Source organism: Vicugna pacos, unplaced genomic scaffold, assembly GCF_048564905.1.
Source record: "Vicugna pacos unplaced genomic scaffold, VicPac4 scaffold_20, whole genome shotgun sequence".
Lineage (NCBI taxonomy): Eukaryota > Metazoa > Chordata > Mammalia > Artiodactyla > Camelidae > Vicugna > Vicugna pacos.
Genome location: NW_027328741.1, coordinates 28,620,503 through 28,634,606, shown reverse-complemented (window position 1 = coordinate 28,634,606; position 14,104 = coordinate 28,620,503).

The following is a 14,104-nucleotide window of genomic DNA, read 5'->3' as shown; positions in this document are numbered from 1 at the left end:
CTTGTATCACTCCTTCAATCATCAAATGTCCTCCTTTATCTTTCTTTATGGTCTTTGTTTTAAAGTCTCCTTTACCAGAAATCAGTACTGCAACACCTGCCTTTTTGGCTTTTCCATTTGTATGGAATCCCTTTTCAATTCTTTCTCTCTCAATCTATATGTGTTCTTCTCCCATAAGTGGGTCTCTTGTATACAGCATATTGAAGTTTCTTGTTTTATTATTCAGCCTGCTACTCTATGAATTTTGACTGGAGCGTTTAGTCCATTAACATTTACAATAATTGATATGTTTGTGTTTATTGCCATTTTGACCTTATCCTTGTGGTTGATTTGGTATTTCCTCTTTGTTCATTTCATCTTCCTTTTATGGTTTCATCATTCTCCTTTTAATTATCATGAAATTTATTTAGTTTACTGACACCCAGATAAGTTGTTGTCTTGTTGTTATCCTTTTATATTAGTCTTTTAGTCCATTATTATAACTGCTTTTATTAAACTGATAGTAACTAGATCTCAAACCTATTCTACCGAGAACAAAAAATTTTAAAAAGAAAGACAAAAAAATTCTCTATTTTCCTGCCTCCCTCTCCCACTTTCAATGATTTGTATGTCTTGTTTTAAAATTTTGTGTTTATTTAAATTTATAATTCATGAGTTATCACCTTTCCAGCTGTGAGATTCACATTTCTATAGCATCCTGCTGCTTTTCTTTTTAGAGTAGACCTTTCAATATATCCTTAAGAATGTGTCTAGTGTTGCTATACTCTTGTAGAGTTTTCTTGTCTGTGAAATCATTTATGTCTACTTCTACCATTAAGTATAGCTTTTTGATTAAATTATCCTAGGTTATATCATTTTTTTCATTCAAGACTCTGAATATATCTTGCCACTACCTTATGTCCTGTTGTATTTGTGCAGTGAAATCAGCTGGGAGCCTTATGGGGATTCCCTTGTAACTCACTATTTGATATTTTCTTGCTTCCTTTAGTATCATTTCTTTATCCTTGACTCTGGCCATCTTAAGTATATGTCATGGTGTGGGAGTATTTGGGTTCTTCCTGTTTGGGACACTCTGAGCTTCCTGTACTTGGATATCTGATTCCATCTTTAAATTTGGGAAGTTCTCAGTCATGATTTCTTCAAACACCTTTGCAATCCCCTTTGATCATTCCTCCCTTTCTGGAAATTCTATCATGCCAAGTTTGGCATGCCTTCTATTATCCTATAGGTCCCTTATGCTTTACTCATTTGTTTCTTGCTGTTTCTCTTGTAGCTCTTCTGATTGGGTGATTTCTATTGTACTGTCTTCTGAGTCACTAATTCATTCCTCTGTATTATCTAGTCAGCTTTGCGAAGCCTTTAGATCATTCCTTATCTAAGTCAATGAGTTTACCTATTGTACTCGGCTCTTCTTTATAGCTTCCATTTCATTTTTAACATATTTATATCTCTAAACACTATCTTTTATTTCCTTCAGTAATTTGATCATTACTTTTTTAAAATCTTGATCAAGTAGGATATTGATTTCTATTTCACTAATCATTCTTTCAGAGGATTTCTCTTGTTCTTTTAATTGGGAATGGTTTCTCTGCTTCTTCATCTTGCTCCTTCCTCTCTGGCACTGTGGTTTATGGAGTATCAGTTATCTACTGTGATCCTAAAGGAGTTTCTCTACATAGTGTCTATGTAGTAATACAACTTAGAAAAGAGAAAAATGAGAGAGAGAGACAAAGAATTTTAAAGAAGGGGGAAATAAGTGTTTGAAGATATTGTATAATTCATAATTGAAGAGCAAGTTGAAGCAGAGTTTTGAAAAATAATATTAATAAAAATATATTTAAAATATTTCTAAGGGATGAAACTAGGGGTACATATAATTGCCTAAGAAGTAAAAATTTTAGGGTAAGAGAAAGTGGAACAGGTAAAAACAGATTAAAACAAGGGGGTGGTCTTTGTCCTCCTGGACACTGTGTACATTTAATGTGAAGTCTTTCTGTATTCATCCTGTTTTGGAAGCTCATCTTCCTGTTTTCAGAGGCCCTCCATTGAAGCCCTCAACTGTGCCACTCCCAGTGCCTGTCAGCAACAGATCACTCCTGCCCCAAACACTGCATCCGGAGCAGATCTATTTACACTAGGCTGGCTTGTCACTGCCCTGCTTGATGCTGCAGTCAGATGTTGCAGGCTGACCATGCAGGAGTGGGCAGCATGCCTCTCCTAGCACCATAGTCAGGGACTACATTCCAGCAGAAAATTTGGGAGCAACTTGACCCCTCAGGGTGCCAGTCACTCCGCTGCTCTGTGCCACTGTACAGTCCGACTCGGGTTTGCACACCAGAAGTGGACTCAGGCAAGACTGGGGAATAGCCCTGTCCCTGGTCTGGCCCAAAATCCAGCTCCTTGTTTGTCTTGGTGAAGCAAGTTCTCTGAGGGACCAGGACAGAAGGATCCTATCTGTCTCAGGCTGTAGAGAAGTCTCCATCTGGCCCTTAAGGCTGCTAAGTCCTTAGACGTGGATGCAGATTTTGCCCCTGCTGCTGCCTGGATGCAAAGCACCAGAGGGTATGGTGGCTGTGTCTGAGCCCTAGCTCTATTCACCTAGAAACTTTTGTGGATTTTCAGAGATGGGAAATGCACCCTTCCACCCACAGGGCAAATCTGCCCTGTTGTTTTATGGAGGGCCCAGGTTGTTCTGCCCTGTACACCCACAGCAATGGCACACAGCACCCTCCATTCCCCAGGACTACCTCAGTTTAGCAATTCCCATCTTCCACCCAGCTCGTGCAGCATGGCCCTGCCCCCAGCTTCTGGGTTGCATTTTGGGGTGTGTGTCTGTGACTGTTTAATGTAGTTCTGTCAGTCAACTTATACTCTGTACAGATCCAAGCCTTGGAGGCTCCCCCTCCGTCCTGCCAAACTCTCAGTTGGAGAGGGGAGACCTAGTGAATGAGCGCCAGTCCATCTTTGCAGCTCCCTCCATGAGGGACCTGTCCCACTCTGTTTTGCCTTTTGTTCTGTCTTACTTCCTTTTCTCCCACCAGATTTAACGCATCTTAACCTATTGAAGAGGACAATGTTCTGTCAGAGTTCTGCATGTTCTCTGGTTAGCTGAGTGGGTCTGTGGATGTGAGTCTCAGTGCATTTGTGGAAAAGGGTGAGTATCGAGCATCCTTCTACTCCACCATCTTGGCCTCAACCCCGAAAAAGTCTCACTTTATGGTGGAAGATAAACACAGAGTGGGAGTTGCTGGAAGAGATACTTCATGGAAATGATAAGAAAATGCAGATTGCAATGCTCGACTCATACAACATATGTTTCAAAATAAGGGCCACAATGAAAGATACATATGAGATGATATAAAGGTAAAGAGATCCATATTAAAATAGGTTATTAAATTCATTAAACTATATATGGACCCAATACCATAGATCCTAAGTATAAAAAGAAATATTAGTAGACATGAAGGAATTAATTGATTATTAAAGAATAATAGTAAATGAATTTAACACCTCACTATTCTGATAGATCATCCAGAAAGAATATCTGTAAGGAAATAGAGGTCTTAATAATATATTAGATCATTAGAAACTAACTGGGTTATTAGACACTGCAACAGAAAAGCAGAACACATAAACTTTTCAAGTGAGCACAGGATGTTATTAATGGAATTAACCATAAATTATGTCATGAAAAGTGCCTCAGGAACTTTAAGCAAATATAGATTACAGCAAGTATTTTTCCATACACATAAGTATGAAACAATGCATCAACTCTAGAAAGAAGAACAGAAAAAGCACAAATATTCAACGAAACCACATCCTTTAAAAAAATAAAATAAAACAAGGTCAATGATGAAATTAAAGATGGAATTAAATCATACCTAGAGACAAAGTACAATGAAAACACAGCTTCATAAAATGTATGGGATTCAGCAAAGACAAATCTAAGAGGGAAGTTTAGAATGATTATGGCCTTCTACAAGGAAAAAGAAAAACCTCACAAAAAGAATCATTTATACCACCCAAAATAACTAGAAATAAGAACAAATCCCAAAGGCATTTGAATGAGAAACCTTTAATTAGTAGGTTGAAAATAAATGAAATATAAATCTAAATAAGTTAAAATTCCTAAAATCATGAGCTTTTTTTTTCTTAAAAATATTAACAAACTGGTAAGCATTTAGCCAGGCTTATCAAGGAATACACAGAGTGGACCAAAACAAAGTAACAAATGAAATAGTAGATATAACATCTGATATTACAGATATACAAAAAAAGATTATGAAGCACTATGAGCAGTTACGTGACAACAAATAGGATGACCTAAATTTAATGGTAACATTTCTAGATATGTGCAGCCTACCAACACTGAATAAAGAGAAAACAGAAAGCTTGAAAAGAGCTAACAGAATAAGTTAAATAAAATGTACAATTTTAAAAACACCCCTTAAACAAAATGCCTGGTTGCCTTCACTAAACCCTCTTTCTCCCCAACTATTTCAAAAAATGAAGGAGGAAGGACAATTCCCAAAGTTATTCAATGAAGCCACCATTACCCTGATAAAAAAAAACCAAAGACACTACCAAAAAAAATGAAAATGAAAAGCCAATATCCTTGATGAATATACATTCAAAAATCCTCAAAAGAACATCAACAAATTAATCCAGCAATACATAGAAAGGATTATCTATGATGATCAGTTGGATTCCTTCCAGAGTCACAAGGATGGTTCAACATAAACAAGTCAAGCAGCATGACACATATCTAATAATGGAAGGACAAAATTCACAGAACCATGTCAATACACACAGAAAAAGGATTTGACAAAATTCAATACACATTCATGACCAGAACTCTCATGAAAGTGAGTATAATGGGAATATCTCTCAGCATAGTAATGGCCATTTATAACAATTAATAATACTCAGGGGGAAAAGCTGAAAGCCTTCTGGGTAAATTCGGCAATAAGTACAGGACTCCTACTCTCACCACTTCTGTACCATAGTAATACAAGAAAGGAAAAGGAAAAGAAAAAGAAGTAAAAGAAACACAAAATGGAAAGAAAGAAGCAAAATTGTCACCAGTACAGATGGCATAACAATCTACACAGAGAGTACTAAGGGCTCCACACTGACTACTATGAACAATAAATAATTTCATCTAGGGGGAAGGGTATAAGATTAATGTAAAGAAGTCTCTTGTATTTCTACACATTAATAATGAGATACCCTAAAATGGACTTTGAAAGCAATACTATTTACAATCCCATTCCCTAGATTATCTTGGAATAAATGTAACAACATATGTGAAAGATCTACACACTGAAAATTATAAAACATTGACAAAGTATTTAAAAATGATTCAAAGAAATGGAAAGATGTCTTGTGCTCTTGAATTGAAAGAGTTCATATTGTTAACATGGCCGTACTACACAAAGAAACCTACAGATTTTGTGCAATTCCTGATACGAAGTTTTAGAATTTTCCACAGAAGCAGAAAGAAATAACTCTAAGTTTTACATGAAACCATTAAAAATTGCCAAAATGATCTTGAGAAAAAACAATAAATCTGGAGATATAAACCTCCAAGATACCTTACTATACTACAAAGCTACAGTAATAAAAACAGCATGGCATTGGCACATAGATATAATCAATAAAAACATAGAGCTTAAAAACAATTCCACACACCTATGAGCAATGAATCTATGATAAAAGAGGCAAAAGTACATAATGGAGAAAAGACAGTCCGACAATGGGTGATGTTGGGAAAGCTGTACATCTACATGTAAAACAGTGAAATGAGAGCATTCCCTGACATCATATTCAAAAATAAACACCGAGTGTATTAAGGACCTAAATGTAAGTCCTGATACTTTAAAACTGCTAGAAGGGAATATAGGTGATACACTATTGGATATATATCATAGGAATATTTTCTTATATCTGTCTCCAAATGCAAAAGAAATAAAAGCAAAAATAAGCAAGTGAGATCTAAACAAACTTGAAAACTTCTGCACAGTTAAGGACACAATCAATGAAATGAAAACACTGCCTGTGTAATTTGAGAACATATTGGCAAACAATACAAGTGACCAGGGTTTAATAGATGTAGGTTAATAGACGTAACATGGATTTAGGTTATACAACTCAATGTGAAAAGCAAAAACCCAATCAAAAACAAAAGCAGAGTAACTGAGACAGTTTTTTTCCAAAGAAAATTTACAGATGAGTAACGTGCAGGTGATAAAATTGCTCAAAATTACTAATTATTAGGTAGTTGTAAATCAAAACCACAATGAGGTATCACTTCACAATGTTCAAATGGCTATTATAAAAATATCTACTAATGGAAAGTGTTGGAGATGATATGAATGTAAAAAATCTTTTTTACACTTGTTTGGAATGTAAATTGGTATAGCTTCTATGGAAAAGAGTATTCAGATTTCTTTAAAACCTAAAACAGAACTAACATATGAAACAGTAATACCTCTCCTAGGAAAAATATGGGGATAATACCCTAAATTGTGAAGAACCTAAGTCAACAACAGCACTGTTAATTACATGCAAGCCTGGGAAGCAATCCAAGAGTCCACAGTAGAGTATGGATCAAAGAAAATATGATGATTCTATAAATATGCAATGGAATATTAGTCAGCCATGAAAAAGTATAACCCATTGCTATTTCAGCATCCTGAATAGACCTAGTAAATATTGTGCTTAGAGAAGAAACTTAGAGAAAGACAGAAGTATATAATATAATTTATATGTGGAATCTATAGAATAACAAATATCCATGTACATCTATCTATAGCTATTTATTGATAGATAACAGATAAATAGGATAGATACATGGTAGATAGATAGATAGACAGATAGATTGATTGATTGATAGAGACATGGTAGAGAGACAGAGAGATTAGATAGGCAAGTCTGAAACAGACTTAAAGATATGGAAAAAAATTTATGCTTACAAAAGTGGAAGGGAAGGACAATTTTAAGTTGCGATATTGAGAGATAGAATGTAGTATACATAAAGGAGAGAAGCAACAAGGATAATCTGTATAGATCAGGGAATTATGCACAATAACTTTTAATAATTGAATGTTAAAAGTATTGTAATAATTTATAATGCAATATAATCAACAAAGTGATTGGAATCTCTATGATGTACATCTGAAACTACAAAATATAGTACATCTACTGTACTTCATTTAAAAATAAAACATCTCATGTATAATGTTGTCCTTTTTCCTCTGATAGCAGCTTCCTTAAATATTGATATATTTTTACTCTTTACCTTTTATGATTACTGTCTCAGAATATTTCTTTACTCTTGTGATCATGTTACCAGTTTGATGTATATATATTTATTTCCCCGATTTCCTATTTTTCTCTCTTTAATCCGTATTGTATAGAAGCATTTGAGAACATACCCAAAGAAACTTTTGCAAATATCTCGTGGTGTCTGCTTAGCATTTTGTCCAATGTTTTGCATATTTTTGCAATTTTATATTTCTTAGAAGAGTTCTTTTCTGCACCCCGTGTAAGGTGTCTCAGTTTTGTTTTTTTCATCTCATTCAGGTTTTGTTTGTCTGGTAAAGTCTTTATTTTCACTTTATATCTAAGTGATAACTGTGCAAGGTAGAGTATTCTTGGGTGAAAGATTTCTTATTTCAGTAGTTTGAAAATGCCATTCAATTTACCCTTGGCCTATGTTTTCTGCTGAGAAATCTGCTGAAAGTCTAATGGGGGTTCCTTTGTAGGTTATCATAACATTTTTCGGCTGCCTTTAAAATTTTACTCTGTCATTGACTACCCAAATTGCATATGATGTATCTTGAAGGAGGTCTCTTTGCCTTAAATTTATTGGTGTTTTTTTGGCTCACGGACTTGACTATCAGTTCCTTACTTAGGTTCGGGAAGTTATCAACTATTACATCTTTAAATAAACCATCAGCTACCTTCTAATTTTCTTTCTCCTCCTGGATTTCACTCTAAAGTGCAGTTCCTGAAGAAGTCTGATTGCTGTTGTAGAATTTCCTCACTTTTTAATATCTTGTATCTCTGCACTCCTCTATCATTCCTAGTTTTGTATAGGTGAGTTTGCTAAACTCTATTCCACAAAGGCAGTCTGCTCCCAATACTTTCTGTTGCATTCTTCATCTTAGTTAAAAAGTTCATCTGGTCCTCCAATAACGTTTGGTTATTTTATAGTTTCAGTCTCTTTGGTAATGTTTTCCTTATCAGCATTTAATTTATTCATAAGCTCACTAAGCTGCTATCTGAGTTTTGTTTTTTGTATTGAGTTTCTTTATGACACCTATTTGGATTCTCTGTTAATTATATGGCAATATACCATGATTTAATTTTGTTTGCTGCAGGTTTGATTTTGTGTGTGCGTGTGCATATTCATGTGTGTCTGTGTCTGTTTCGGTGTCTGTGTCTGTGTAACTGTGTGTGTGCATGCAATACAATGTTACTGTGATTGGTCTTGATCTTGTTAAATTATTGCTCTGATGACACTAAATAACAGATTTGGAGTTGGAGCCCTTGCTTTTGTTTTCTGGTAGTTTGCAATATTGCAGAAATTTTGGTTTTACTTACCTGAGCTACCTCTGATAATATTTCAAAATGGCACTTTCCAGGCGTTACTGTCTGGATAAAAGATGTGCTTTCATTGTCACTTCTTAGACTTCTCGGGTAGTTAATGCCACTGTTGTCACTGGGACGGCAAACCCTTCCTTTTATCTGATATCCCTTGAGACTCAGTTTACACATTGAGGAAAGGTGTAAAGACAGGTGGGTATTTGGAATCAGGCAAGTGCCTTTCCCATGTCCAGTTTTACAAGGTAACTTGTCTCCACCAATGTGAATGGGGAGTTAGGACAGTGTCATGAATGTCTGAGTGTCTGAAGGATGGAAACTCAGTCTCCATTGTGGCTCCCTCCTAGTTACATGTGACCATGAGTGCTTGTGCAGTTGGAGGCCGAAGCTGTGTTAACCACTGAGACCCTGTTTCTACTGGGTTCTCTGAGCCTGTGGACTCTGATACCCTAGTCAGTGGGTCTTGGTTGCAGGCACCAAATCTGCTCTTCCCTCAGTTGAGCCTATTTTAGGTGTTTTAGCCCACCAACCTTCAGCTTTATACATGCGTTCTGAAGTATTGATTTGTGTTGTAGTTTTTTTTTTCTTTTTTTTGCTGAGATGTGAACGTTTTACTGACTGTAGATGTAAGGGGAGAGACTAAAATAGTTTAAACTTATGTCACATTTTTCAAAGTATACACTTTTTTGTTTAAAATCTTAAATTCTAATTGGGACATTATAAGAACAGTAAAGAAAGTGAACAAATCACCTCCCTTAATGTCATAGTACTAGAAAATATTTTGAATTTCCTGGGTTATTTTCTTCATTGCTTATCCCACATACATGCACATTTTACTAAAAGATATGTCTATAATCTCTTTAAAATCATTTAAATTATTAAAATATTTCTCTGTGCTGTAAATATAGCCCTGTTGCTTCTCTAATTTATAACTGGTAACTTGCATATTTCTGTCTTCACCATCCTTCTTCTCTGTCCCCAAAGGAAATCACTACTTGTTACACTACACATATATATGTGATTCTGTTCCTGTTTCTTTATGATTATTTCTCTTATATCCTTAGTTTCCTCATATAAGTGATAACTTAGAGTGTTTTCGCTGTATGACTTATTCTCATATGTACAAAACTCTCTGGGTCCAGTCACATTTTTCCAAATGGAAGAATTTTATTTTTTGATATGACAATGACTAAGTATTTATTATGTTATCTATATCTCACTTCTACATCAGCCATTCATCTGTTGATGAGCACTTGAGTTGTGTATTTATCCTTGGCTAATTTAAATGATGATGTTAAAAACATTGGGGGTAATATATCCTTTAAAGTTAATGTTTCATGTTTTTATAGATTTATATAAAAACTGGAATTGCTGCAACATATGATGCTTCTATTTCTAGTTTTCTGTGCACTATTTACACTTTTCTAATAGTGGATGCATCAATATACGTTTCCCCCAACAGTGTACCTGGGATCCCTTTTATCGACATTCTTATTAATGTTTGTCATTAGAAGCCTTTTTAAATAGCCATTTTGGTGGCTGTGAGATTATATTTCAGTCTGGTTTTGATTTAAGATTTCCTAATGGATAGCAACGTTATGTTTCTTTTTATGTGAATGAAAATCATCCACATGTCTTTTGTTGAAAAGATTCCATGAAGATCTTTAAAGTGTTTTAAAGTTGGGGCCTATGTTTTAAAATATTGTGTCTAATATGCTACATATATACTATGGATATTAACACCTTGTTAGTCTCATTGTCTGAAATTTTTCCTTCTATTCTGTGTGTTGTCATATGTCTTGTAGAAGGTTTCCTTTGCACTGCAAAAGGCTTTGTACTTCACAATAATACAAGAAGTAGAATCCCTGTATCACGTAGTACATCTTATTTTTCCTATATAAACATAAAACTATTATTGATAATTTTCCTTTTTTTTTTGACTTAGGAGACAGATAACCAATAAATATTTCTAAAATTTATCTCAAAGATAGTTCTCCTCATGTTTCTGGTCAGAAATTTTACAGTTTCAGGTTTTACATTTAGGAAATTAATCAATTTTTTTCTTACTGTGTATTCTATGAAAGGAAGTGATCATACATCTTCCTTTTGCATGTTCTGTCCAGTGTTCCCAGGACTACTTGTTGAAGAGACTGCCTTTTTTCCATTGTATACTCTTACCTCCTTCATTGTAGACTAATTGACCAGATGTGTGTGGGTTTATTCTTGGACTTTTTTTTGTTCCATTGATCTATGTGTCTATTTTAGTGATATATTTTGATGTCTTGATTACTGTAGCTTTACATTTCTTTATAAATTCAGGGAGGATAATACCCACTGCTTTGTTCATTTTTCAAAGATAACTTTAGAAAAATTGGGTCTTCCATATTTTTGTATAAATTTTATTATTGTTCTCCTTGTTTTGAGAAGAAATATATGGATTCTGTGAGAATAGGAATTTATTAAATGTAAAACCCTAAGAAAAATATTAAAATGTGGAGGATAAATCAAACAATATTAAACAAACAATGGATTGCTGTATAAATCAAAGAAAATATATATAAAGAAAAATGACAACAAAAACAAAGTCCATGGTGTATAGCAAAAGCAGCATTAATAGGGATGCTTATAGCAAAATAATAACACTTATACAAATAAGAAATATCTCTCTCTTATAATATAATCTTAGAAACAACAGATATAGCAAAATAAGAAAAAAATTGTTAGTAGAAGGAAAGACAGCTGAAAGGTCAGAACATAAATAAATAAAATAATGATTAAAAATATAAATATTCAATCAAACTAAATAATGGCTTTTGTAAGATAAATAAAATTGATAAACTTTAAGCAGACTCATGAGAAAAAAGGGTACAGATTAATAAGCTCAGAAATAAATGAGAAGTTACAGCTTATATCAAAGAAATACAAAGCATCATTAGAAGATACAACAAGTTGTATGTAAATAAATTGGAAACCCTAGAAGAAATATACAATTTCTGAGAAAGACATAATTTCCAGGGTGGAATGAGAAATAGAAAAAAAGAACAGATTACCACTAATGAAATTGAATAAGCAATTAAGCAAAATCTCCCAAGAAACAGAATTCAAGGCCTAGACAGCTTCACAGGTGAATTCTGCCAAACATTTAGAGAAGAGCTATCAAGTATACTTCTCAGAGAATTCCAAAAATTTTCAGAGGAAAGAAGGTTTCCTACCCCACATTTCTGTATCACACTACTACTAAAACTAGAACAAATACCTCAAAATTACAGGTTAAATACTACTGATAAGCATTGATGTAAAAAACACCACTGAAATGTTAGCAAAGAGTAAGATACATTAATAAGATTATATAGTAAGATTAAGTCAATTTTAATCCAGGGATGCAAAAGTGATTCATTAACTACAAATTAATCAATATAATAAACCACACTAACAAATTAAATAATAAAAGTTATACAGTCATATCAATAAAGTCATAAAATGTTTTGACAATTCATTAACTATTTAAGATTATATTTTTCCTCAAAGTGGGCATGAGGAAACATACCTCAACACAGTTAAGGTCATATATGACAAGAACTCAACTAACATGACACTCACTGATTAAAAGCTGAAAGCATCTCCTGTAAGAGCAGGAAGAAGACAAGAATGCTCACTCTTACCACTATTATTCAGTATAGTATTGGAAATTCTAGCCATAGCTATCCAAAATAAATGGAAATATAATTAGCTAATTAAGAATAGGACTAAAAGTATCTGTTTGCAGATGACATACTTTAAACAGAAATCCTATAGATGGCACCTGAAAACTAATAAGCCTCATAAGTGCACTTGGTAAAATTTCAGAATGTAAAATTAACATACAGAAACTTACATTTCTACACACTAACAACAAGCTAACAGATAGAGAAAGTGAGGGAACTGTATCATTTAGAGTTGCATTACAAAAAAAAAAAAAAAATCTACAAATATATCCAACCAAAGAAGTAAAAGAACTATACACAAAAAACTGTAAAATATTTAAAACAGAAATTGAACATAATGCAAACAGATGAAAGAATATGCTGTGTTAATTGATGAGAAAAATAATATTGTTTAAATGACAGGACTAGCCAAGAAATTACATTAATTAAATTCAGTGCCTATCAAAATACCAAGGGCATTTTCAGAATTTAAAATAAATAATTCTAAAATTTACATGTAAACGCAAAAGGGTTGAAATCACTAAAAAAAAGAAAGACAAGAAAACAAAGAATAAACACAAACATATTTGACAAAGAACAAAGTGGATGTATCACTTTCCCTGATTTAAATCTATAATACAAAGCTACAGTAATAAAAAGAATATGGTAGTGGCAGAGAACAAAGAAAATAATGGAACACAAAGAAAGCCTGAAAATGAAATTAGACAGTAATGGTCCTTTAGCCTATTACAAAAATGAATACACAGTGGGAGAAAGGTAAACAACAGGCATATGGAAACGGTCAGCATCACTAACCATCAGAAAAATGCAAGTCCAAAACACAATAAGATTTTATGTCAGTCCTGTCAGAATGAATATTACCAAAAAGATAACAAATATAAGTATTGGTGAGGATGTAAGAAAAACAACCCTGATGCACTGCTGGAGTGAATGTAAATTTGTGCTGGCACTGTGGAAAACAGTATGCAGTTTTATCTAAAAATTAAAATTGAAATATAATCCAACATTTCCATATCTGGATACTTATTCCAAGAAAATAAAAACACAAACTAGAATGGATAAATTCAAACCTATATTCACTGCAGCATTATTTACAGTAGAGAGGGTTTAGAAGCAAATTAATTGTTCATCAATAGATGATGGATAAAAAATGTGTGTTTATAGTATATATATCTACCCATCTATATTTTTTATTTTTGTATTGTACAGATATATCTATATTTATACATATATGTACACACACAGGTAAAAATACAATGGGTTATAACTCAGCTATAAAAAGAATAATTTCTCCATTTGCAACAATTTGGTAGACCAAGAGGTTAATATGACAAGTGAAATAAGTCAGAAAGAGAATGACAAATGCTGTATGATTTTACTCATATTTGGAATTTAAAAGAAATTAACATAACACAACAGAAAATGAGATATAGATATACAAAGAAAAAGGTTGTTCAGAAGAAGGAGGGAAAAGATATGAGGAAAAAGAAATATTTGACGAATATTAAGAGAGAAAATTTTCCAGTTGCAAATTAAATGAGTCACGGGCAAGAAATGTCCTGTATGGGGAATAGTAAATAACTATGAAATATCTTTAAATAGCAACATATCATACTTAGATATATTCCAGTGATCAGTTTGAAATGTATTAAAATAGCAAACAGTATGTTGTGTAAGAGGAACTAACACAGTTTATAGATTTAAGTACACTTCAAAAACAAACATACTTATAGAAATAAATTAGATTTGTAGCTAAAAGAGTCAGGGTTTGGGAAAGGAGGATTTGATTACTG